The sequence below is a fragment of the Chiloscyllium plagiosum genome, unplaced genomic scaffold (genome assembly GCF_037043375.1).
Source record: "Chiloscyllium plagiosum isolate Xiang-an unplaced genomic scaffold, Cpla_swu_hap1 HiC_scaffold_18, whole genome shotgun sequence".
Classification (NCBI taxonomy): domain Eukaryota; kingdom Metazoa; phylum Chordata; class Chondrichthyes; order Orectolobiformes; family Hemiscylliidae; genus Chiloscyllium; species Chiloscyllium plagiosum.
Genome location: NW_028270156.1, coordinates 41,265,539 through 41,292,788, shown reverse-complemented (window position 1 = coordinate 41,292,788; position 27,250 = coordinate 41,265,539). Strand labels below are relative to the sequence as shown.

The following is a 27,250-nucleotide window of genomic DNA, read 5'->3' as shown; positions in this document are numbered from 1 at the left end:
AATTTGGAGACCAGAACTGCACGCAGTACTCCAGGTGTGGTCTCACCAGGGCCCTGTACAGCTGCAGAAGCACCTCTTTGCTTCTATACTCAATTCCTCTTGTTATGAAGATCAGCATGCTATTAGCCTTCTTCACTACCTGCTGTACCTGCATGCTTGCCTTCATTGACTGGTGTACAAGAACACCCAGATCTCTTTGTACTGCCCCTTTACCTAAATTGATTCCATTGAGGTAGTAATCTGCCTTCCTGTTCTTGCCTCCAAAGTGGATAACCATACATTTATCCACATTAAACTGCATCTGCCATGCATCTGCCCACTCACCTAAATTGTCCAGGTCACCCTGTAATCTCCTAACATCCTCATCACATTTCACCCTGCCACCCAGCTTTGTATCATCAGCAAATTTGCTAATGTTATTGCTGATACCATCTTCTATATCATTAATATATATTGTAAAAAGCTGCAGTCCCAGCACGGATCCCTGCGGTACCCCACTGGTCACTGCCTGCCATTCCGAAATGGAGCCATTTATCACTGCCCTTTGTTTCCTATCAGCCAATCAATTTTCAATCCAATCTAGTACTTTGCCCCCAATACCATGCGCCCTAATTTTATTCACTAACCTCCTGTGTGGGACTTGATCAAAAGCTTTCTGAAAGTCCAGGTACACTACATCTACTGGATCTCCCTCGTCCATCTTCATAGTTACATGCTCAGAAAATTCAAGAAGATTAGTCAAGCATGATGTCCCCTTCATAAATCCATGCTGACTCTGTCCTATCCTGTTACTACTATCCAGATGTGCCGTAATTTCATCCTTTATAATAGACTCCAGCATCTTTCCCACCACTGAGGTCAGACTAACTGGTCTATAATTTCCTGCTTTCTCTCTCCCACCTTTCTTAAAAAGTGGTATAACATTAGCCACCCTCCAATCCTCAGGAACCAACCCCGAATCTATCGAACACTGGAAAATAATCACCAACGCATCCACGATTTCCCGAGCCACCTCCTTCAGTACCCTGGGATGCAGACCATCAGGCCCCGGAGACTTATCAACCTTCAGACCTAACAGTCTCTCCAACACCAAATCCTGGCAAATATAAATTCCCTTAAGTTCAGGTCCTTCAGCCAATGTTACCTCAGGGAGATTGCTTGTGTCTTCCCCAGTGAACACAGATCTGAAGTACCCATTTAATTCCTCTGCCATTTCTTTGTTCCCCGTAATATATTCCCCTGTTTCTGTCTTCAAGGGCCCAATTTTAGTCCTATTTTTTTGCCTTGCACATACCTAAAAAAGTTTTTACTATCCTCCTTTATATTATTGGCCAATTTACCTTCGTACCTCATTTTCCCTCTGCGTATTTCCTTCTTAGTAATCCTCTGTTGCTCTTTAAAAGCTTCCCAGTCCTCAGTTTTCCCACTTATCTTTGCTATGTTATACTTTTTCTCTTTTAACTTTATATGTTTTTTAACTTCCCTTGTCAGCCACAGCCACCCATGCCTCCTCCTGGGATCTTTCTTCCTTTTAGGAATGAACTGATCCTGCAACTTCTGCATTATATACAGAAATATCCGCCATTGTACCTCCACGGTCATCCCTGCTAAGGTATTGCACCATTGAACTTTGGCCAGCTCCTCCCTCATAGTTTCATAGTTCCCTTTATTCAACAGAAGTACTGTCACTTCCGACTGTACCCTCTCCCTCTCAAATTGCAGATTGAAGCTTAATGTATTATGGTCACTACTTCCCAATGGCTCCTTCACTTCGAGGTCTCTGATCAATTCTGGTTCATTACACAATACCAGATCTGGAATTGCCTTCTCCCTGGTCGGCTCCAGCACCAGCTGCTCTAAGAATCCATCTCTGTGGCACTCCACAAAGTCTCTTTCTTGAGGTCCAATACCATCCTGATTCTCCCAGTCTACCTGCATATTAAAACCCCCATAACAACTGTAGTAACATCTTTACGACAGGCCAATTTCAGCTCCTGATTCAACTTACATCCGACATCCAGACTACTGTTTGGGGGCCTGTAGATGACTCCCAAGAGGGTCTTTTTACCCTTAGTATTTCGCAGCTCTATCCACACTGACTCTACATCCCTGACTCTAGGTCCCCCCGCGCAAGGGACTGAATATCGTCCCTTACCAACAAGGCCACCCCACCCCCTCTGCCTGTCAGTCTGTCCTTAGGATAACACATGTAGCCTTGAATATTCATTTCTCAGGCCCTGTCCACTTGAAGCCACGTCTCAGTTATCCCCACAATATTGTATCTGCCAACTTCCAAAAGAGCCTCAAGCTCATCCATCTTATGTCTAATGCTTCGTGCATTCATGTATAGTATTTTTAATTTGTTACTGCTCTCACCCTTCCCTCAACCCCTATTTCACTCAACCTTACAGCATGATCCCTTTCCGAGTTTTCTGCCTCATTGATACAGTTGTCTTTCTTGACTTCTCTTGTTCTAACTTTCCTTTCAATTTCCTTATTAAACATCCAGTTTGTCCCCTCCCCCCCGCTACTTAGTTTAAATGTAGCGATGCTGCAGTAGAAAACCTGCCTGCCAGAATGCTGGTCCCTAACCTATTAAGGTGCAAACCGTCTCTCTTGTAGAATTTATGCTTACCACAAAATATACCCCAGTGATCCAAGAATTTAAATCCTTGCTTCCTGCACCAGTTCCCCAACCACACGTTCAAGTCCATTATCTCCCTGTTTCTGGCCACACCAGCACGAGGAACTGGAAGCAAACCGGAGATAACCACCTTGGACGTCGTGCTTTTCAGCCTTCTTCCTAGTTCTCCGAAGTCCCGCTGTAGTATGTTCCTCCTCTTCTTCCCGACATCATTTGTGCCGACATGTACTACCACCTCTGGCTCTTCACCCTCGTCCTTGAGGATTTCCTGCATTCTGTCCGCGATGTCTTTCATCCTGGCACCAGGAAGGCAACACATCATCCTTAAATCCCGTCTGCTGCCACAAAAACCCCAGTCAGTTCCTCTCACAATGGAGTCCCCTATTACCACGGCTCTGTGCGATGTCCGACTCTTCCGCTCTGCCTCTGCGCCAACTTTTGATTGACAGACCTGGCCGCCTTGCGAACTGGCAGTGTCATCAGTCTCTACTGTTTCCAAAAGCTTCAACTTGTTCCTGACAGGTACTTCTCCCGGGGTCTCTTGCATCTGTCTCCTCTCTGTCTTCCTCATCGTCTGCTCTCTTCTGCTCTCTTCTGGCATGATTGGTGTAATAACCTCGCTGAAGGTCTTGTCCAGAAAGATCTCATTCTCTCGAATGAGCCTAAGGTCTTCGAGTTCTTTCATCAGCGCTGCAATATGCTCGGTCAATAGCTGAATGTGCACACACTTTCCACAAATATACGAGCCAGACACACCAGAGTCGTTGACCTCCCACATCAAGCACGTAGCATACTGAACCAGCTGGGCAGTCATGTCTTCACCCTCTTCAACTGTGGCGTAATCACTTCACTCAACCTCCTTGTCAAAGATTCCTGAGCTGAAGCCTCACTCTTCGATCAAACTTCCTTAGACCCTCTTTTTGTGGCAAGTCTGTGGACTCTTAATTTAGGTTAGAGGAGGAGGGAGGGAGGGAGACCCTACTTTGTAGGACCTGGGGTTTAGAACTCACCCTCTCTAATAGCAATCACTTACCTTCCCGACCGGCTTTGCGCTCCGCCTGAACTTCCGCCGCTCTCTGCTGCGAAAAGACCGTTGGCGTCGAGTAAGTTCTTTATATAGCAATCACTTACCTGCAGATATAATGTTACAGATATAAAAAAAGAGCTTTGCAAAAATGGATATTAAAAAGCACATTTAGAAGAAATGGAAAGAAATATATTACTTGCACAGAAGTTTGAGGTCAGAGAACCATGTGGAACACAAGATTGGAAATCTTAAAAGAAACAAGACTGATCAAGCTGTTGAACAACACATTAGTGGGGCAGAATTGCAGTGCCTGAGACAGTGATAATGCTAAGTAAGTAGCAACCTACCAGTAATATGACTGCAGTAGAAAAGATTACTTCAATAGTCAAACAATCACAAAGAGTGACTAAAGATGTCCTGTGTAGTCACAAAATTGCATACAACTCCGTAGGAATAAAACCAATGTCCATAGATTCAAGGGGAGATCAATATGAGAAAATTGCCTGGTTTAAGCAAATAGGTGATTGCAAAAAAAGAGTCCATGTTAAAACTAGAAAATTATTACATCTTCCTGGAATCTATCCTCCTCAGGAGACAGACACAGGATACAACCAATATCATCCAGTACTTCCTGGGAGCAGAGAAACTACGCCGTGTTCTTTGCAGCCTGCAACACGTTATTGATGAGGATGAACACCTTCCCTACACTTCCACTTCTTGCCTTAATGATCTGTTTATGGTTTGGCAATTATTTTGTTTGCAGCAAACTACCCAGTCTTCAGGACAATATTGACCATAAAACCATAAAACCGTGTCATGGCTATCACTGCAAGACATGTCAGAGTGTTGACATGGATACTACCATTACATGTGGGGACACCACCCACCATGCACACAGAAGGTACTCCTGTGACTCAGCTAATGTTGTCTATCTCATACGCTGCAGGCAAGGATGCCCTCAGGCATGGTATATTGACAAAATCATGCAGACGCTACGACAATGGGTGAATGGACACCACACAACTATCGTCAGATAGGAATGTTCCCTCCTACTTGGGGAACACTTCAGTGGTAAAGGACATTCAACCTCAGATCTTCAGGTGTCCATCCTCCAAGGCAGACTTTGGGACACACAACAACGCAGAGTCACTGAGCAGAGGCTGATAGCCAAGTTCGGTACCCATGAGGATGGTCTCAACCAAGACCTTGGGTTCATGTCTCACGACAGGTGACCCCACTGCGCTACACACTCTCACACAAAAACTCAACAGAAGCACACATACACACAAACACACATACGCACACACTGTCACACACTAACACACACACACAAACACAGACTCTCTCTCTCACACGCACACCCTCTCAGTCATATACTCCCTTACCCTCATGTACACAATCTATCAAGCATGCCTACATGTGCGCATACACACACACACAGTCTTTTCCCTTCCACCACCATTCCCTCAACCCCTCCCCACACACACACTTTCCCTCTCCCTCACACACATGCAGACACAAACACACTTGCACGCACACATATAAGTCTATGGGGTGAATTTGCATTTGTAAATTTGTATTTGCAGATACATTCTATTTTGTTCAAGAAGCACAAAATCTGTAGGCAGTCAGTCAATGTGGCATTTTATAAATTCCGACTTTTGAAATAAAACCAGTCTGACTCCAGGTTGGGATACAGACAGACTCTAACCTCACACCTTTACTTCATTGTCTGAACTGAGATATCACCTTTTTTTAAATTAGATTCCCTACAGTGTGGAAACAGGCCATTTGGCCCAACAAGTCCACGCTGAACCCACCCAGACCCATTTTCTTACCCTATTTTTACCCCATGACTAATGCGCCTTAACACTATGGGCAATTTAGCATGGCCAATTCACCTGACCTGCACATCTTTGGATTGTGGGAGGAAACCTGAGCACCCGGAGGAAACCCACGCAGACACTGGGAGAATGTGCAAACTCCACACAGACAGTCACTTGAGACTGGAATCGAACCCGGGTTCCTGGCGCTGTGAAGCAGCAGTGCTAACTACTGAGCCACTGTGCCACCCTACAATTATTTTTATACTGATCAAACCTTAAATTATATCAGAGCTGTGACTTGAAAGACATTCTGGGATCTATATATTAATCATTCGAATCATGCATTCCAGCATACCAAGTGATTTCACACTGAACAGCCATCTAGGTTTGTCTAATACATTGTATCAGTTGTATGGCACTTTGATCTTTCACTTATAAATTCTGTGTCCGATGATCCTGTCCCACTAGCTACCTGAAGGAGCAGTGCTCCAAAGGCTTGTGCTTTCAAAAAAACCTGTTGGACTACAATCTAGCATTGTGTGATTTATAACTTTGACCATCCCAGTCCAGCAGTGGTACTTCCACATCATGTTTATTTAAGAAGTCTGAGATTAGGGAGAGATAGTGTACTGGTAATATAATATAGTTATAGATATTAATGTGTGATGATTAACTAGGGGTAAAATGCTTGGGGGATGATATTGTATAGGAATCTTCTTGAAGAGTTCATGTTGAAATTGTTTTGACTCCATCCAATTTGCTGATGGCTTTTATTTCAGCATAATGACTAAACAAACACCATAATGTCAAGTGAAAAAGGGAAGCTAAGGTTTAAGATTGTTAGTCATTCGGAAATTGGAGTTGCCATTATTGGTTTTGTCTTTGGATGAGTTTAAGATGAACACACAAGCTGTAAAACTGTTTAAATTGCCTCCTTCCTTTAATGTTGCCCTCTCCTTCTCATTTTCCTGCGGTTCAATTGTTTTCGATATGGGTGATGGCATGGTCAATCCCAACATGAAGTGAGGTTGTGTAGCGTGCAATATGCTACCACAGACCTTGGCCTGCTTTTTCCCCAAGTACCAACATGTGGGCGGCACGGTGGTTAGCACTGCTGCCTCACAGCGCCAGAGACCCGGGTTCAATTCCTGACTCAGGCGACTGACTGTGTGGAGCTTGCACATTCTCCCCGTGTCTGCATGGGTTTCCTCCGGGTGCTCCGGTTTCCTCCCACAGTCACAAAGATGTGCGGGTCAGGTGAATTGGCCATGCTAAATTGCCCGTAGTGTTAGGTTAAAGGGGTAAATGTAGGGGTATGGGTGGGTTGCGCTTCGGCGGGTCGGTGTGGACTTGTTGGGCCGAAGGGCCTGTTTCCACACTGTAAGTAATCTAATCTAATGTGCAACAAGTATTTGTAGATCCATAGAAACATCCATAAGTAACTACTTGCTGAAATGAATAAATATTGCTGGCAGGGTCCTTTCTGCTGCTTTACAGATATGCAGCTTGTGTGGCTAAGAAAGAGTTTCAGCTGGAGTGTTCAGCTCCAATATTGCACCAATAGCATGAAAACAGCATTTGTCCTTCTTGCTCTACATATTTTAATAGACATTAACTGCACTATATTATACACACTAATATCTTTATTGCAAATCAGGCATTGTGCATTTTTCAATGGCCATTATTTTAGTCCCCAAGTATCACCCATAGCACCCAGACAACAAGGTTGACAAGTGCAAGTCTACGCCCATAATTGTACAACTTTCCTTTGAGCACTAAGAGTGTTACTCTGAAAATTGGATAGTTCCTGTTTGACTTTCTTCCAACTCATTGATTGAAATACCCTGACCTAGTGACTGGCTTACAATAGACTGCCTTCATTTTAGCAAAGTTAAAAATCACACAACACCAGGTTATAGTCCAATAGGTTTAATTGGAAGCACACTAGCTTTCGGAGTGTCGCTCCTTTATCAGGTGGTTGTGGAGGGCTCAATCCTAACACACAGAATTTATAGCAAATATTTGCAGTGTAACGTAACTGAAATTATACATTGAAAAATTGATTATTAAGTCTTTCATCTGTTTAAATACCATGATAGTTTCACTTCTTTCATGTGTAAATCACAAAATCTTTTTTTAAAAGTTCCATTCTCAGGTTAGCTGTTAACATTGGTGACAGCTAGACAATATGTTGAAGGTGTTAGCCCCCTGTGTTCTCTGTCTATGCCATGATGTTTAGATTGATTCTAATCTAAAAAGTGAGATAACGGAGTTTTACATGAATGCATGCAGTTTTTGAGCAAAGTACAATGTAACCCTGCAAGTACAAATTCACCCCACAAAATATATGCGTGCATGTGGGTCTTTGTCTGTCTGTGTGTGTGTCTGTCTGGGTTGGTGGTTGTGAGTGTGAGAAAGTATATGTGTGTAGTCAGTGTAGAGTGTCTTAAGTCTGTGATGGGGTGCATGTGTGCGTGTGGGAGTGTGTGTGTCTGTAAAGGTGTGTGTGGGTGTCTGTGTGCGCGTCTGTGTATATGTGTGTCCGTGTGTATGTGTGTATAGGAGTGCCTGTGTGTGTGTGTGTGTGTGTGTAGTGCAATGGTGATCACCTGTAGTGTGACATGAACCCAAGGTCTCGGTTGAGGCCCTCCCTATGGGTACCGAACTTAGCTATCAGCCTCTGCTCGGCCACTTTTCGCTGCTGCCTGTCCCGAAGTCCGCCTTGGAGGATGGTCACCCAAAGGTCCGAGATCAAATGTCCTGAACCATTGAAATGTTCCCCAACTGGGAGGGAACCCTCCTGTCTGTTGATTGTTGTGCGGTGCCCATTCATCCGTTGTCGTAACCTTTACTCGGTTTCCCCAATGTACCATGCCTCAGGGCATCCTTGCCTGCAACGTATAAGATAGACAACGTTGGCTGAGTCACATGAGTACCTGCCATATTCAAGGTGGGAGGTGTCCCCACGCGTAATGGTGGTATCTATGTCCACACTCTGACACATCTTGCAGCGCCTACCGTGACAGGGTTGTATGGAGTTGTCCTGAGAGCCGGGCAGCTTGCTACGAACAATGATCTGTTTGAGGTTTGGTGGTTATTTAAAGGCAAGTAGTGGAGGTGTGGGGAAGGTCTTGGTGAGGTGCTCATCCTCATTGATAATGTGATTCAGGTCACGAAGAACATGGCGTAGTTTTTCAGCTCCTGGGAAATACTGATGTACACCCCAGTCCAACACCGGCATCTACAATTTATTTTAGCAGTGTTGCATTAAGAGATGCACAGGAAATCCACCTCTGCATTAAGTGATCGCCCATTTCCAGACCCAATCCAGATCAGAAATGAGTTATGAATACTTAATTAGAACTTCTGAAGGTCACACAGGGCTGCCCTGATGCAAACCATTGAGTTCGATATTCACTGCAATTCAGTCCTGCCAATTCATCTGGAATATTTACTTCTAAACACATTTCACTGCTGTTAGTATAGATAGTTTTTTTCTTCCCCTTCTCAAATAGTTGTTCATTGTCAGTATCACTTTTTCTGAAGGACAGAACTAAATTTCTTTCATAAACTGAGTCATTACTGGTCAATACATTTTTTTAAGTTACACAATGAAGCCCCTATTTTCTTAGCGAACAGTGCTTTGGGTAGCTGCAAGGATATTTCATTTTAAATTCCTTTGAATAGTGATTATTTTCATTTCTTATCCTTCCTGTAATCTTGCAGTACAAAGTTGAGTTATTATAATTTAACTTCCACTGTACTGTTAAATGAGGGAGTGCAAAGCTTGCTTATTTCAATTCCTTCAATAATTCCTTCATGTGTCACAAGTCTAACCAATAACTAACATTCTTTATGTTTGATCACTCCATCTTCAGTCCTTCTACATGCATTAACTTGTCAACCTCATTATCTTCTATGATCTCAAGTGGAATTCTCACTTCTTTATTATTAACACTGTCTCCAACTACGTGTCTTTGCAAACTATAGATGATTGCAATAAAGATAGTGATATTTCCAGGAGTTTAAAATAATTAACAGACTGAAATTTTCCATTCACCTTCCCAGGCACATTAGCAAATATACACCACGATGGCAAAGCTCATGAAAAACAAAACTCTAAACCAAGGGACCAGGGAGTCAAGATATTGAAGATCAAAAATCTAGATTAAAGTTAATTTTGTGAAAACTCAGACTGTAACACCTTCTAAATTCCAACTATGTCATCCTATATCTTCTTGAATGTTTCAGCTGTACTGTGTTCTAATCAAGTCACATTAATGTGTGCTGTGCAAACTCATTCTCCTGCAAAACTTCTAAAATTGATGGGCAACTTAATCACCTCAATTCTTGCATACTCTGACATTCTTCAGGTTTTTAAAATATAAACTTCACATAACATAATCTATTTCCTGATTTGACTTGTCTTCTGCTTTATTTTACCAATCTTGAAGTACTATATGCATTTGGAGTTTTTAGCTTCTCAATTAGAAAAAAAAAGTCTGGATTTTATTTAATATTAATTTCTCCTCTGTCTCATTTTACACACTTTTTCTGCTTAAGGCAACATGGCAATTTTTTGTTTCTGGGCAACTATTGTGTAGCGTGCTCTTCTGACATAGCAGTAGTGTCCTGAAATTAGAGCCAGGAGACCCAGGTTCAAGTCTCACTTGCTCCAGAGGTACATAATAACATTACAAACAGGTTGATTAAAAAATATCTGAATTCAACTTCATTTGCATAGTGTTAACAAACACCTGGTTTGTATTGGACCCAAAGTTACGAGGTCAGCAGCATAAGATAGTTATTTACAAGGATTAAATTATGCATTTAAAATAATGTGGGGACTTAAAGGTAAGGCAAAAGTAAGATACATTTCATGCATGATAAAGGTTATTTGGGAAATACAAACCAAAATCCAATGCTGAAAGTATGCGGAGAACCTGGAAGTGATGGGTTTATTTCTGATGAGAGAATAGAAGCATTCACTCAATGATACTGTGTCAATAAGGCTGGCGGACTTGAAAGCTTAGACTTAGTCTGCAACTGGAGCCATTGAGATGTGCAGCATAGAAACAGGCCCTTTGGTCCAACTCATCCATACCGACAAGGTATCCTAAATAAATCTAGTCTCATTTACCAGCATTTGGTCCATATCCCTCTAAATCCTTACTATTCATTTATCCATCCAAATGCCTTTTAAATGTTGTAATTGTACCCACCTCCACCACATCCTCTGGCATCTCATTCCATACATGCACCACTCTCTGCGTGAAAAAGATGCCCCTTAATTCTCTTTTAAATCTTTCCCCTCTCATGATAAATCAATGCCCTCTAGTTCTGGACTCCCCCACCCCAAGGAAAAGACCTTGTCTATTTACCCTATCCAGGCCCCTCATGATTTTATAAACCTCTATAAGGTCACCCCTCTGCCTCTAATGCTCCAGGGAAAATTGCCCCAGGCTATTCAACCTCTCCCTGTAGCTCAAATCCTCTAACCCTAGCAACATTCTTGTAAATCTTATCTGAACCCTTTCAAGTTTCACAACATCCTTCCTAAAGCAGGGAGACCAGAATTGCACACAATATTCCGAAAGAGGGCGAGCCAATGTCCTGTACGACCACCACATGACCTCCCAACTCCTGTATTCAATGCTCTGACAAATAAAGGAAAGCATACCAAACACCTTCTTCACTATCCTATCTCCCTGAGACTCCTCTTTTAAGGAATTTTGAACCTGTACTCCAAGGTCTCTTTCTTCAACAACACCCCCCAGGTCCTTACCATTAAATGTATAAGTCCTGTCCTGATTTGCCTTTCTAAAATGAAGCACCTCACATTTATCTGAATTAAATGTGCCACTCCTTGGCCCATTAGTTCATCTGATCAAGATCATGTTGTACTTTGAGGTAACCTTCTTCACTGTCCAGTACACCTCCAATTTTGGGGTCATCTGCAAACCTACCACCATATCTTCTATGTTCACATCCAAGTCATTTATATAAAAAACAAAAAGCAATGCACCCAGCACTAATCCCTTTGGCACACTGCTGGTCACAGGCCTCCAGTCTGAAAAACGACCCTCCACCACACCCTCTGACTTCTATCTTCAAGCTAGTTCTATATCTAAATGATTAGTTCTCCCTGCATCCCATGTGAGCTCATCTAAAGGACTCCATCAACCATGTCATTTTCCATCCGTTTGGTTGTTTGATGCAATTTTCTCATCAAAGCTCATTCATGCATGAATTCGACCACAGTGTACTGTCAGATAGCCTGTAGAGTATCAGCTGCCACTGTAGATTGCAACTGGGGAGTTGTTCAACCTAATCTTTAGAGCAATGACAGATTATCACCCTTAAAATGAGAATGACCTGGCGCCTGGTGAATGTAATACAGGCACCATGCAAATTTCATACTTGCTGCTTATTACCATGGTTTTCACATGCAGGCCAGTGCTAAACATTTTGCCAAGTGACTGAAGGGGGTCAAATTTAAGCATAGGAAACACCAACTCTTCATCATTCATTTATGCTTTCAAATACCCATGACTCTCCACCTTGCCAGTCTGCCTGAGGAATGATGGCTCAGGGGAAGAGCAGGTATGTAAAAAAAAAGAACAAATAACAAAAAAAACTTACTGTACAGAAACAGGCCCTTCAGCTCTCCAAGCCTGTGCCGATCCAAATCCTCTATCTAAATCTGTCACCATTTTCTTAGAATCTGTATCCCTTTGCTCCCTGCCCATTCATGTGTCTGTCTAGATACATCTTAAATGATGCTATCATGCCCACCTCTACCACCTCCGCTGGCAACGCGTTCCAGGTATCCACCACCCTCTGTGTAAGGAACTTTCCACGCATATTTCCCTTAAACATTTCCCCTCTCACCTTAAACTTGTGACTCCCTAGTAATTGAGTCCTCAACTCTGGGAAAAAGCTTTTTGCTATCCACCTCTCATGATTTTGTAGACCTCAATCAGGTCCCCCCTCAACCTCTGTCTTTCTAATGAAAATAATCCTAATTTATTCAACCTCTCTTCATAGCTAGTGCCTTCCATACCAGGCAACATCCTGGTGAACCTCCTCTGCACCCTCTCCATAGCATCAACATTCTTCTGGCGACCAGAAATGTATGCAGTATTCCAATTATGGCCGAACCAAAGTCTTATACAACTGTAACATGACCTGCCAACCCTTGTACTCAATACCCAATCCAATGAAGGGAAGCATGCCGTATGCCTTCTTGACCACGTTGCCACTTTCAGAGTGGACGTGAGGACTTGTCCACCTTAATGCCTTTTAGAATACCAAACACTTCCTCCCTCCTTATGCCTATTTGACCTAAAGTAATCAAACATCTATCCCTAACCTCAATATCCATTATGTCCCTCTCCTCGGTGAATACCAACGCAAAGTACTCATTAAAAATCTCACCCATTTTCTCTGACTCCATGCATAACTTCCCCATTTTGTCCTTGAGTGAGCCAACCCTTCCCTCGTTACCCTCTTGCTCCTTATATACAAATAAAAGGCTTTGGGATTTTCCTTAACCCTATTTGCTAAAGATATTCCATGATTCCTTTTAGCCCTCTTAATTCCTCACTTCAGATTGGTCCTACTTTCCTGATAAAAAGGCATAATCTCTTGAACTGATATTAACAGCCGCCAGCACATATAATGGAGGAAAGTATAAACTCTTGCACTGAGTGCAAAAGTGCTGCAGTGAGGCCAGGGGCTAGGAGAGCTTGTGTGCCAGGTCCTGAAAAGGCAAGGTCACAAGCAAGTTCTGCTGCAGAGGACTTAAGTGTGGGATGGGAAGACATGCAGGAAAAGATGGATGGGCAAGCATAGTCAGATCTGCTCAAGAGTCCCTCATCATTGCCAAGGAGCATGGTCACATTTTGTTCCAACTTGGCATAGAGTTTTGTAAAGATATCTAGAAATATTCCTTTCCAGAGTCAAAGTAGTGAACAATCCTGTCAGTTCAATGTGCTGGATCCAATCACAATTTCATTTCTGATGGCTGAAGTCCCAGCTTCCTTGTAGGACAGACAGAAGTCACATAAATGCCTAAGTAACAGAAGCTCAGGCTGAAATCATACAATCTCAGTTTGTTGCCTCGGAAGTGTGCCTTTGTGACATGCATCTAACAGTTCAGTTTGTGCATGAGAACTATAATTAACAAATAATTTATTTATGCAATTTTGCAGCTTAAAAACTGAAAATGTTAGAAACGTGCTGCATGTCATGAAACATCTGCAAATTGCCTAGGCCTGATGGACTTCAAATAACTCCATAGAGGACAATATCCCATCACCAAGTCATCCTTTAGTTACACATGGTGAGCCCTTGACATTAATCCAGCTCTCAGAGTGAACAGGATGTCTGACACTCCATGTTTATATCTGTCAGCCTGGACTCCCTGAATGGACCAGATTAATAGTCCCAGTCAGGGAATTTACATTCTATAGAAACTTACAATCAGATAACTTACACCCAGCTGATAGTATTACAATCACGACAATGCTCATCTGCGTTTTCCAAAAATATTGCCTCACCTGCTGCATGTTTTCAGCATTTTCTATTTTTGTTTCACATTTCCAACATTTGCAGTTTTTTTCTTTAAAGGTACTCTTGTGGTTTAGTTCTAACCCATTGTACTTAATCTGAACAACTGAAGAAACATCTGTAAGTTCTCATTCCTGATTTGAAACATCAATGATTACACATACTGTGGAAATATCTACAAATGTCCATATTCAAGCTGATATATCCTTACTGACATCACATAGAGAATTGAACTCTGCCATGAATCAATGTTTTGGAAATCAAGGGAGAACTGAAACCAGGATGATCCTACTTTATAAGCTAATAGTTTGAAAGGGTTAATATTCATGTTGCAATGGCTCCTCCCATTCTTCTGGTGTTTATGGGCTGAGTTGAGGAGTTCTATTTTGGTTTTGGGGGGAGCAGATGTAACTGTATCAGCTTTCCTAATAACACATTAATCCAGTGTCCTAGTGATTATACCTTACCAGGTGTAGTTGTACTTATTGCTATCATGCAATAAACAGTTTTGTTATCTAAGACTCCATAGATACTCCATTGTAGTGTATCTTTGAACATTAAAACATGACATAGACCGAAAGCAATGACAATAAAGTCTGGAATGAACTACCCCAAACAATGCTCCACGTATTCGGAGAGGTGACAGATACAAGGAGATGTCAGGAGTGACCATTTGGGGAAAAGAAACACAGAGTTCAATGTGTAAACCTTGGTAGAATAGAGAATTTTGGTGTGGGAAGTAATACAATCTCCATTAAAAAATATTGAGTTGTTCATTTACCTCGTCCTACAACCGAGAATGGTGAAATCACAAAACTTCAATTTTCTAAATAGATCAAACCGTAAAGTACTCGATAATGTGTATCTTTGTTCGGACGGAGATGTTTGGCAGTTTGCCGGAGTGGAGGATTTCCTGTCACCTTTAAAGTCATAGTTAGCAGTCACAGTCTTCAGCTTCACTGTATAATTACTTTGACAGAGCTCTAGCCACAGGGTGTGTGAGTGGGACTGCTGCTTAAACTGTAAATTATGAAGGGATTAGCATTTATGAATTTTAAAACATGGTTGTTGTAGGAGACAGCAAAGCTGCTTAGTACCAGCAAGTGCTGTATTTTAGCATCAGTTCTTAGCAGATTTTGCTGCAGAGCTTGCGAACTAAGCATTAACTCTTTAACTGATTGGATAGTTGTTCAAATCCTTGTCTTCACTGGGAATTACTGTCACTCTTCCATCACTTCACCAACTATTCTCCAGACCTGGCCAAGAGAGGGTTCACATATTCGGGGTAATAAAACTCCGAGGTATCTATGGTTCACCATTGCTAATATGCTCTATGTTTGTTCCACAGCATCAATGCCTTATGAAGTACATAATTGATGGTAATAAATAAATATAAACTTGCTCTGCCACAAAATGGAAAATGTCACATCATAAATAGTTCTTCATAAATATGTGTACCATTTTTTCTGCTCAGAGCACAGAGGAAAATTTTCCCCACCATCAACTGCTTCAAAACTACTAACGCATATTGCAAGCAATTCGACCTGAAGCAATTGTGCAGCTGGGCAAATGTAGAACTAGCTTCCTGGTCTCCAAAAGACTTCAAACATCGAACATCACAGCGCAGTCCGGGCCCATCGGCCCTCAATGTCAGGAAACTCTCCTGCACACATTGGACAAAAACTGATCCATCTAAAGTACTTGAACTAAACTACTTGAAGTATTTCCAGTCAATATTTGGAAAGTTAAAATCCCCCATAAAACTACCATGTCACTCCCGCTCCTATCTAGAATCATCTTTGCAATCATTTCCTCTATATTTCTGGAACTACTCGGAGGCCTGTAGAAAACTCCCAACAGGGTGACCTCTCCTTTCCTGCTTCTAACCTCAGCCCATGCTACCTCAATAGATGAGTCCTCAAATGTCCTTTCTGCCACCGTAATACTGTCCTTGAATAACAATGCCACACCTCCCCCTCTTTTACCATCTTCTCTGTTCTTACTGAAACATCTAAACTCCGGAACCTGCAACAACCATTCCTGTCCCTGCTCTAACCATGTCCCCGAAATGACCACAAAATCAAAGTCCCAGGTACGAACCCTTGCTGCAAGTTCACCCATCTTATTCCGGTGTCAAACCACCTTCCTGCCTGCTGGTACACTCCTGTGACATTGAAACCTTATTCTTAATCTCACTACTCTTAACCTCCTGGGCACTGGAGCTACAATTCTGGTTCCCAACCCCTGCTAAGTTAGTTTAAATCCTCCTGAAGAGCACTAGTAGATTTCCCCACCCAGGGTATTGGTATCCCTCTGGTTCAGGTGTAATCCATCCCCTTTGAACAGATCCCACCTACCCCAGAATGAGCCCCAATTATCCAGGTATTGGAATCCCTCCCTCCTGCAATATCCCTGTGGGCACATGTTCAACTGCTCTCTCTCTCTCCCTATTCCTCACCTCGCTAGCATGTGGCATGGGTAACAAACCAGAGATAACACTCTATTTATTCTAGCTCTAAGTTTCCACCTTACCTCCCTGAATTTCTGCATTACATCCCTATCCCTTTTCCTACCTATGTCATTGGTGCCAATGTGGACCACGACTTGGGGCTGCTCCCCCTCCCCTGAAGGATCCTGAAAACACAATCTGAGGCATCATGCACCTGGCACCTGGGAGGCAACACCCAATTTATACACCTGTAGGGGGAGAAAAAACTCCCAGAAGCCTCTGCAGTCTGGTAAGTTTTTAAAAGAAGAACTTCTCATTAAAATACTGAAAACTCTTTTGTATTTTCAAACAATAAATAAGGGGAAATATGGAACTAGGAAAAAAAATCAGTCCATTAAGCTAATTCTTTTCACAGCCCACATACAACCTGTTTTTCTTAAGCTCTAAATATTCCATTTATTTAAAGTGGGTAACCGGTAATTTAAAATCCCAGTTTGGGATTGGTTACCTCACAGCCATGATCCAATATTCATATAGGCCTGGTAATAGCTAAGGAACTCACTTGGCTGAAATAAGCATAACACTGTTTAAATGTCCAACTTCATGTTGATGGTTGATTGAATGTTGATTCAATTTCTAAGCAGAAGAGTAAATCCCCACTGTCTCAGAATTCCTTGTGCGCTGAAGCTTCTCCTACACCTAGTTCTAAATCTTTTGCCTGTAACTTGTGTTTATATCCCCTCTTTCTATCCTGCTTAACTACCTCGACATACAATAGACTACCCTTTTAGACACCAAACAGATTTAACAGGATGGGACAGGATAGGTGTGGTCCTTTACAATTGCTTGCCATAAACAAGAAATATTCTCTTAAATAAAAACCGAAAGAATTGTGGATGTGGTAAATCTGAAACAAAAATAGCTCAGCGAGTCTGGCAGGATCTGTGGAGAGAACTCAGAGTTAACATTTCGGGTTGAGTGATCCTTACTCAAAGCTGGGGAAATATTCCCCAGAAATATTCACTTGCTTGGTAAAGGTGAAAATTAGTGTTAAAGAAATCATCAGAAATTAGCAATATTATTCTGTTCAGAAATAGAAACTAAAAATGCTGCAAACATTCATCAGGTCAGTTATCAACTACAAAGCAAACAGTTATGAATATTTGGCTACATAAATTCTTTATATGAACTTGGAAACTGTATCGCTGAGCAATATTCAAAAGGAACGGAATGGGAAGCTTAGGGAAATAAAATGTCAACACAAATCAAGAGAAGAAGAATAAATAATATGTAAAGCATTTAAATGGGAAAAAAATATGAACAGGAGACAATGGAAATCAACATAAGAGAAGCAATAAAAAAATATTAAAACCACAGAATATGTGTGAATAGATGGTGACAAGTAAAACAGGATTATTTTGCCAGTCTCAGAGGCAGCTTTAGAGGCATGGAAAATTTGAATTTAGCTCAGCTTCGTCGTGTCTTTTCACCTTCAAGAACTTTTCCCATAAGGGGCTTCCAGTGGCATTGACCACTAGCATGGAAGCAACAGGTCACCAATATTAAGACACTTAAAAGGGCAATTGAACTGTATTTTGGACAGAATTAAAATTCTGTTACCACCATCTGTTCTTCTGTTGTTCTATTTTCATTGTGTCCAGAAGTGGGAATCATAAAAATTGCAGGAAGTTTACTTGTTGGTAAATATAACCTTACATTTAACATGGTAAATATTAACTGTGTACAGACAAGATTTCACCTGAGGTTCATGGAGAACCATCTCGCATCTCTCAGTAATCATGTTACCTTTTCTGCCGAACTCTGTTGGGAAAAATGAGCATCGTAAGATGATACCAGATCTTCCAGCTCTCCTGAATAACTGATCCATTGTGGGAAAGATCACCTTCTTGTAGAAATGAGTGCATTCCAGTTTCTTCTCACACTTTCAATTCCAGTCTCCACAAGATACGACTGCCAGTATAATAATTTCTCAACAACTCAGCCTTGATGATTTTAATCAAAAATATACATTGACTCCTTAGCTTGGAGTTCTGGTAGACTGTGTAATTCCTTGTTGGATTGGAACAGCACTCACTGTCCTATTCCCTCAGTCTGTTCAGATCTGTTACTATGCGACATGGTATAAGTGGAAGTGAAAGAGTAGGAAGTTGAGTCCACAGTCCTTTTCCCATCAGAAGTTCACATGACACTAGACCATTCTGGAGTGGGTTAGAAACAATAACTTGGCAGTGATAATTTCAATAACTTTTTTTTTATTTCTATTAATAAAGCCTTCATTTTTGGCCTCACCAATAGCTTGCAGATATCTAAGTGAGCTAGTTGTGTGGACAAACCCATAAGATTCAGTGAACCTCTTGAAGTATTCATTAGCAAATTATGGGCCATTGTCTAAGATGGCAAGGTCTTGAATTTTCAGTGAAAATAAACTTCAATAATGCAATGGCAACAGCAGACCATATAGACCTTGTACCTCTGTCCATCTTGAATAGTCAGCCATTCTCAGGAATATCTTCCCACTCATGTCAAACAGAACCATTCTGAGCTCTCTCACAGTCTGGACACAAAATTAAGTTAGATGTGTTCCTGTCAACAGATTACACAGGTGATACAGTTGGAACTCTTTGAATGATTTCAAAAGTCCTGGGTTTATACATTACCTAAGTAACCCTGGTGTAATCTTTGAAGTCCATCAAGTTTGAGAACTAGATATGCACAATTTCTCATCATAAATCATCAAGTTTTTCATTACATTGAGATGTTTTATTTTCTCAAAACGTTGTCTCAGAACAAGATTGTGCAGATTATGTTCTAGCCATTGATCTAGTCCTTATGGATTTCAGCAAATTCTTTGTCTGACTTTCCCTGAATTTCATTTACATATCCCATAGCTTGTGAAGTGTAGATCTCCACCTCTTCAAAAGCATTTGAATCCCTTGTGCAGGCCCTTCTACAAGAATATTGAACAATGCATCCACAGTAGTCTGTGTCTTCACTTGCACACATTTAGTTCTAGCGTCAAATCTCACTAATTTCAAACAAAATCTCTGCACTCAGTAACATTTTGTCAATTCCATAGCATTCAATAAAGTATTCAATGTTTTGGAGTCTGTCTCAGATTCAAGACATAGTCTACAAACTTTGCATAAGCCTAGGTAGCAGTTAATTCCTCTTTTTCAATGACTGCATACCTTACCCTGTTTCAGTTGTAGCATGAGATGCACAATAAACCAGTTTCCCAAAACCATCCCTATGATGAGTTGAGAATACAATTATAAGTATTTCCTGATCATAATGTGGCAATATGTTCAATGAAATTAACATTTGCTTGGTTATTTCAAATGACATCCATTGGTGTCTTGTCTAAGCAATTGGCATAGTTGTTCACCCCAATGTACCAACTTGGTAGGAACACCCCACTTGATTCACCATCTCCATAAATCACTGAAAAACTGTGACACTTTTAGGGGATGGAAATTCCACAATCACTGTGGTATTTCTGAGGAACTATCTGATCCCTGATGCATCTACATTGTGTCCCAGAAACATAACAGCCAATTGCGAAAAGTCACTTTTGTCATTGAGGCTACGTTCTGCTTCTTGTAGGTGTTGTGGTCTAGCTCTCACTTGAGCATCATGCCCTTTCGCAGAAGATCACTGGATTAGGATGTCATCCATGTGTGAAATTATTCCCTCCTCTCCTTTTAGGTTACTGATCATTGTCTGCTGAAATATCCCTGGTGTGGATGTGATATTTAAAGGTGAGTTGGTTAACAGAATATCTCCCAAATGGTGTAAGAGGTTGTAAAATGTTTTTGATTCCTCACCTGAAGGTGATCACCAAAACTCACTATTTTTGTCCAGCTCAGTGAAAGTTGAACTCTAACCCAGATTTTCAAACTGACATCCACAGATGCCATTGGATGATTTTTCCTTTCGAAAGCTTTGCCCTAATTATGTGAAATTGTTGCAGGTTCTCAGTACTCCATTCATGAAATTGTAAGTTTTGTTTGTAGGTGAGATAACTCCTTGTAATTTTGAGTCAACTTCTTCAAAAGATATAAACAAACACATCTCGATGTAAAGTGAGGTAATAACTGTTTCCTGCATTCCAAGTCCTTTAAATAATTGTGGAAATTCATCCATAAATCTCGACGCTTCTCTTAGTTTCCCAACTCCTCGACTTTGTAAATTAGCTGTAGATTTGTACATGTTCTTCAAATTAAATGTAAGCTATCCTGGTTCGGGATTATGTATTAAGGAGTTTGTGATTTTCCAAGTGAAGGTAAATGGGATTAGTGTAGCTCAGTGTTTGTTGGTCAGCATAGACATTGTGAGCCAAAGGGGCCCATTGATATTCCACATGGCTGCGTAATTAGATTAGACTAGATTCCCTACAGTACGGAAACAGGCCCTTTGGCCCAACAAGTCCACACCAACTTTCCAGAGAGTAACCCACCTAGACCCATTCCCCTATCCTATATTTACCCCTGACTAATGCACCTAACACTCTGGACAATTTAGCATGGCCAATTCGCCTGACCTGCACATCTTTGGACTGTGGGAGGAAACCGGAGCACCCGGAGAAACCCACGCAGACACAGGGAGAATGTGCAAACTCCACACAGACAATCGCTTAAACCCAGGTCCCTGGGGCTGTGAGGCAGCAGTCCTAACCACTGAGCCGCCCCGAGCCATGATGCTGCCCCTGATGCTATGACTCTATGACTCTCTTCATGTTGAAATGTAGTAGTCATCTGTCAGATGTATGCCTGCTGTCGGTGGGATTTTATACTAAATAGATGAAGAAGACCTTGTTTTGACTATAGTTTTGTGTTGGAAAGAACCTAAACTTCATTTTCAATATATAGTTTAAAAATTGTTTTATGTCCATCAACTAAAATTTATAGACTCCCACAATGTTCCATTGACTCTTTAATCTTGCTTAGAAATGGTACCTCTCTGTTCATTAACAACTTCACGATCTTGGATTTTGCTAGTCTTTGTGTATTTTTCATTTGGTTTTTCAACGGAAAACTTGGTATTGTGACACATTGTTTTAAAATGCTGCTTTTTACAGGAATGAAACTTTGCATTTTTGGTGAGACAGTCTTTACTGGTATTTCCTCCAACTCTGAAACCAGATGGTAACGCCAGCTACTGCACCATCTTCCTATTCCCCAGTTTCTCTTTGAGCATGCTTCCACTTCAGCACCCCACAAACAGCACAGAAACAGTCATCTTTCTCTACAAAGTATTCCTGTCACCTCAAATAACTGAACAGTTCTGTTTACCTGGTCAATTGCACACACATTGACAAAGTCAAGTCATCCCTAGAATGAGAAAAATCTAATACTGTCTCATATAAGAGCTCAACAATGATTCAGTTCCAGATTATTTGTCTTCGAAGTTACCATATTTGCAACTTTCTGACAGCCACTCTAAGTCCTTACTAAAGAAGCCAACATTCTCCCTGGTCACCGGGTGCACTTAGTAAATTTCACCAGTCAATAATTAGATTAGATTAGATTAGATTACTTACAGTGTGGAAACAGGCCCTTCGGCCCAACAAGTCCACACCGACCCGCCGAAGCGCAACCCACCCATACCCCTACATTTACCCCTTTAACCTAACACTACGGGCAATTTAGCATGGCCAATTCACCTGACCCGCACATCTTTGGACTGTGGGAGGAAACCGGAGCACCCAGAGGAAACCCACGCAGACACGGGGAGAATGTGCAAACTCCACACAGTCAGTCGCCTGAGTCGGGAATTGAACCCGGGTCTCTGGCGCTGTGAGGCAGCAGTGCTAACCACTGTGCCACCGTGCCACCCGTGCTTCTCCTCAGCCTAAGTTTGCATTGAATGCTTTCACTACTTCATCATGTGTAGCCATTTCTTCCTCAATCCCTTGTCTAGCCAAGATGTTGTTTGCACTACAACTTATGATGTATAAACCTATTGTTTACCATGTTTTGTATTTAGATCTGAAGTGCTGTAGTACCTCGTAAATCTCTGGTGCTAGTTCAGCCATTGTTCAATCTGGTTTGTGCTTACAGTGTTCACAAAGCATTCTAGTAAGGACAATGTCTTCTCCAAAACATGACCTGCTGCTGTGCTGTAGACTCGAAACACCATCCATTTAAGGATGATGTATGGTTGCGGAGTTTGGGGAAATGAGTCTGAATGCAAGACAGTAAGATTAGCCAGCAGCCTTCACTGTGTAAGCAATGAGAGTGCTGCTGGTGTGCACGCAACATGAGAGCACTTGACACCCTGAAGGGAATGACCACTCTTCCTCACTGCCAACACAATTCCTTCCTGCAATCAATGAGATTGGAAAGTTTCTTCCTATAAAAGGTCTTCAGGCTTACTGAAATATGCATTAAGGCAGTTAGATTTAATATATTTGTCATACTACTCCAAATTGTCACTGCATGAACCCCCTGTTACCTGGCGAGATGCAAACCCACAGAGTTATAATCGTAAAACTTCCAAGTCAACACAATATGGTTAACTCTTCCTGAAATGATCCATGATTGAATAAAGAAAATCCCTGATAATGATGTGGGAGGAGCTGAATGGTGAGCTGTTACTTTGCCTGCAGTTGCCTCAAATATGCCAGGTAAAAGGGAGCAGGTGAATTGATGGAAAAAAAATGAAAGACTTCAACTGAGGGCAGAAGCAGGAGAAGAAAGAAAGAGATACATTTAGTGGTGGGGCCATGTCAGAAGAGGATCTAACAATGCAAAGGCTGGGGAAAGGGTGAGTTGGTAGTGGTGGTGGTGATGGGATGTGGAGAGCGTGTTGTCTCATAGTTAGGCAGGGGAAATAGTGAAAGCAGAATGACAGGAAATGGGATGGGCTCACTCAATGGCCTTGTGTGCTATAGCAGAGCGAAAAATGCTCAGCAAAGGGAAGAGACATTTCAGAAGCACTGGTGTGGGTAATTCCATTGTCCAGATTGGTCCTAAAATTCACTTCATTGTCAGCCACAATTATCTTGAATCGATAATGGAGGAGAGTGGCCAAGGATGAATCAGTAGATGTTGTGTACCTGCGCTTTCAAAAGGTTTTTTGACAAGGTTCCACACAAGAGATTAGTACGGAAAATTAAAGCTCATGGTGTTGGAGGTAATGTATTGACGTGGATAGAGGACTGGTTGGCAGACAGGAAGCAGAGAGTTGGAATAAATGAGACCTTTTCAGAGTGGCAGGCAGTGACAAGTGGAGTGCCACAGGGTTCAGTGCTGGAACCTTAGCAGTTCACAGTATGCATGAATGATTTGGATAAAGGACTTGAAAGCAATATCTCCAAATCTGTAAATGACACTAAGCTGAGTGGTAGTGTGTGCTGTGAGGAGGATGCTAAGAGGCTGCGGGGTGACTTGGACAAACTGGCTGAGTGGGCAAATACTTGGCAAATGCAATATAATGTGGATAAATGGGAGGTTATCCATTTTGATTGCATAAACAGGAATGCAGATTATTATCTGAATGGTGGCCGTTTAGGGAAAGGTGAGGTGCAACGAGACATGGGTCTCATGATGGAACTGTCGCTGAAGGTTGGCATGCAGATGCAGCAGGCAGTGAGGAAAGCTCCAATACTCAAATCATCTCACTCCTTCATAGCGAGAGGAATAACTATCGGAGGAAGGAGGTCTTGCTGCAGTTATGGGGCTTTGGTGAGGCAACACATTCAGTACTGTTTCCAGTTTTGGTCTCCTAGTCTGAGAAAAGCATTTCTTACTATTGAGGGAGTCCAGCAAAGGATCATCAGACTGATTCCAAGGATGGCAAGATTGACCTAAGAGGAAAGATTGGATCGACTGGGATTGTATTCACTGGAATTTAGAAGAATGAGGGGCAATCTCATAGGAACATATCAAATACTGATGGGACTGGACAGGCGAGGTGCAGGAAGAATATTCCCAATGTTGGGGAAATCCAGGACGAGCAGTTACAGTCTAAGAATAAGGGGAAGACCAATCAGGACTGAGACAAAGAAGAATTTCTTCGCTCAGCGAGTTGTGAACCTGTGGAATTCTCTCCCACAGGAAGCTGTTGGGGCCAGTTCATTAGATACATTCAAGAGGGACTGGGATATGGCCTTGCAGTTAAAGAGATCAAGGGGTATGGAGGGAAAGCGGGAATGGGTTACTGAGATAGCATGATCAGCCAGGATCATACTGAATGGTGGTGCAGGCTCGAAGGGCCGAATGGCCTACTCCTGCACCTATTTTCTATGTTTCTATATACAACAGTTCTAACAAGCAAAACTTATTATTGTTTAAAATATCTATAAACACGAACTCCAACAAACAAAACAGCTTAACAAAGTTTTGAATGATAAACAATACAGTTAAAGCACCAACGAGTAGTTATCGTGCAGTTTTACTGCTGTCAATGATTTAAGACCAATCTATTGAAGTGACACTGAGTTATATTGCTGGTGTTGTTACATAAATATGAATGCTTACTTTCGGTAAAAGAGAGCTCAGCACATGTATATGTAGAGCAGCACAAGGTGTCACTCATCAGCATTATATTTTTTAGCTGACTAAAGAACACATAGGACTGATGAATATCTGCTAACATTAAAATATTTAAATATAAATACAAGAAAGTATACAACAGTTGAGTTTTTTAAAAATAATTGCCTCATTGTGGTTGCAGCCTGACTGCAGCAGCTGTGAACTTCATGGGTGTAAAACCGTCTCCTATTCCTGTTTAACTGAATTGCTACTGTCACAAGGCAGATGAGAGTCAAACTGGCACAAAATCTACACAACAACTGTCATTAAAATTACCAGAAATAGTGTCACAAAAAGCTCCATTAGAGTTAGCAATTTCACAAGCAAGAGGTAAGAAAAATTAAATGAAAATGGTCATCGGGAGAAAGGTACAGATCAAAACGTAATAGAATAAGATGTGAGGAAACAATATGCTGACTGATCTGGACCCAGTGTAGTTAGTACAACGTGACTCCTTAAAGGTTAAATTGCTGTGGACAGAAAATATATTAACAAATAATCAAAATATGCAAGTGAGATAAAAATTAAAAATAAAAATTGTAAAGGAATACAGATTAAAGGTCACATAAACGAATAAAACAGAGAAAAATTATGGCATAAAGATGAAAATTAAAGGAATAAGTAAGATAAATATTTGGAATATTAATGAAATAGCAGTAGCTCATGCATAAAAGATGAAAGACAGAAATATAGAAAGGAGTAATATGAGATAATGAAAGCACCCTTATAAGATGTAAATGTGGACAAAGATTTTTTTACAGGAAGAATAGGACAGAACACATTGCTTCTGTATTTTCCCACTACTTTACAATCTTGATGTGCTTTTCTTTTAACCTAGGTGCCAATACGGAAATGTGTGCTCAATAGTGTTATACATTTTTCAGAATAAGACCTGGAAATGATATATGAAACTGAAAGTAGTCAACATTTACAATAATTGAATATCGTTATAAAATATAAAACAAAATATCATCTTATTCCATCACCCAACTCCAGTATATCCTAATTCATCCAAAATGTATAATGCAGTTCTGTAACTCGATCAACTATCATAGCTTGGACCCATAATAATGTTGATAGCTAGCAGCCTAACCAGTTGGTTTGGTAACAGTATGGGAATTAACAGCTAATTACGTATTTCTGTACTTTACTTGCAATACTTTTTGATTTACACATTTATACAACAGAATTAATTGTTTATTTGATTTTACACCCAGTGTGATCCTCAGAATCGTCTAAGAACAGAATTGTTGGTTCTGGAACTTTGAGTTATCTTAGCATCAGTACAGCCACAGAAACATAAGAAGCAGAAGGAGTAGACCACTCAGCCCCTTGTACCTACTGTTCCATACAACTACATCATGGCTTATCTAGCGCAATGGCATTTTCACACACTATTTCCATATCCCTTTACTTTGTTAATATTTCGAAACCTATCAATTTCTGTCTTCAACGTATTCAGTGACTGAACCTCCATGATCTCTGGCCCTAGAGAATTCCAAATATTCACCATTTTCTGAGTAAAGAGATTCCTTCTTGTCTTACTCCAAGATGATCACTTATTCTGAAACATCCTGGTTCCAGATCAGGAAAACCAGGGAAATATCCTGCCAACAATACAGATGGTAGTTAATTCTCTATACAATCGCAGTAAGATACCTTCCCTCCTCTACTCAAATGCTTTTGCAATACAGGCCAGCAAACCATTTCCCTTCTTAATTCTTTAATGTAACTGTATGTTAACTTTCAGTGTCGCATGAACAAGGAGATCCAAGTCCCTTTGAAGTTCAACACTCTCCTCATTTCAGATACATGTGATGAAGAGGCTTGGCTCCAGCACTGACCTTTTCAGCGCCTCACTTGTCACAGCCTGCTAATCTGAAAATGACCCATTTCTTCCTATTCTCTGTTTTCTGTATGTTAGCCAGTATTCAATCCATGTCATTATCCAAGATGGTGCTGGAGTGTGGCAACTCCTTGCAAGCGATCTACAACAGATCTTGTCATCATTCTGTTCTTTTAAAATTCAATTCTAGTCTGTCAAAATTACTAACAATGTGCTCTTAAATCTATTTGCAAGTCTGAGGATCCCAGATGAAGCCCAATTACCAACATCGGCGTCAAGGCCCAACCAGCACAAGAATGAGATCTGACCCTGTGGTGACCCAACATTGAGGA

General features: G+C 41.3%; 1 long non-coding RNA gene across 2 annotated transcripts in view; it reads right to left on the bottom strand.

The window, feature by feature from the left end:
• Window positions 1–27,250, bottom strand: part of LOC148146965 (uncharacterized) — a 372,591-nt gene that overhangs the window by 258,502 nt on the left and 86,839 nt on the right. For both annotated transcript variants that reach the window (XR_015760166.1, XR_015760167.1), the window contains exon 2: window positions 3,678–3,775. This is a non-coding gene — a long non-coding RNA (uncharacterized LOC148146965). The remainder of the gene's footprint in view (window positions 1–3,677; window positions 3,776–27,250) is intronic.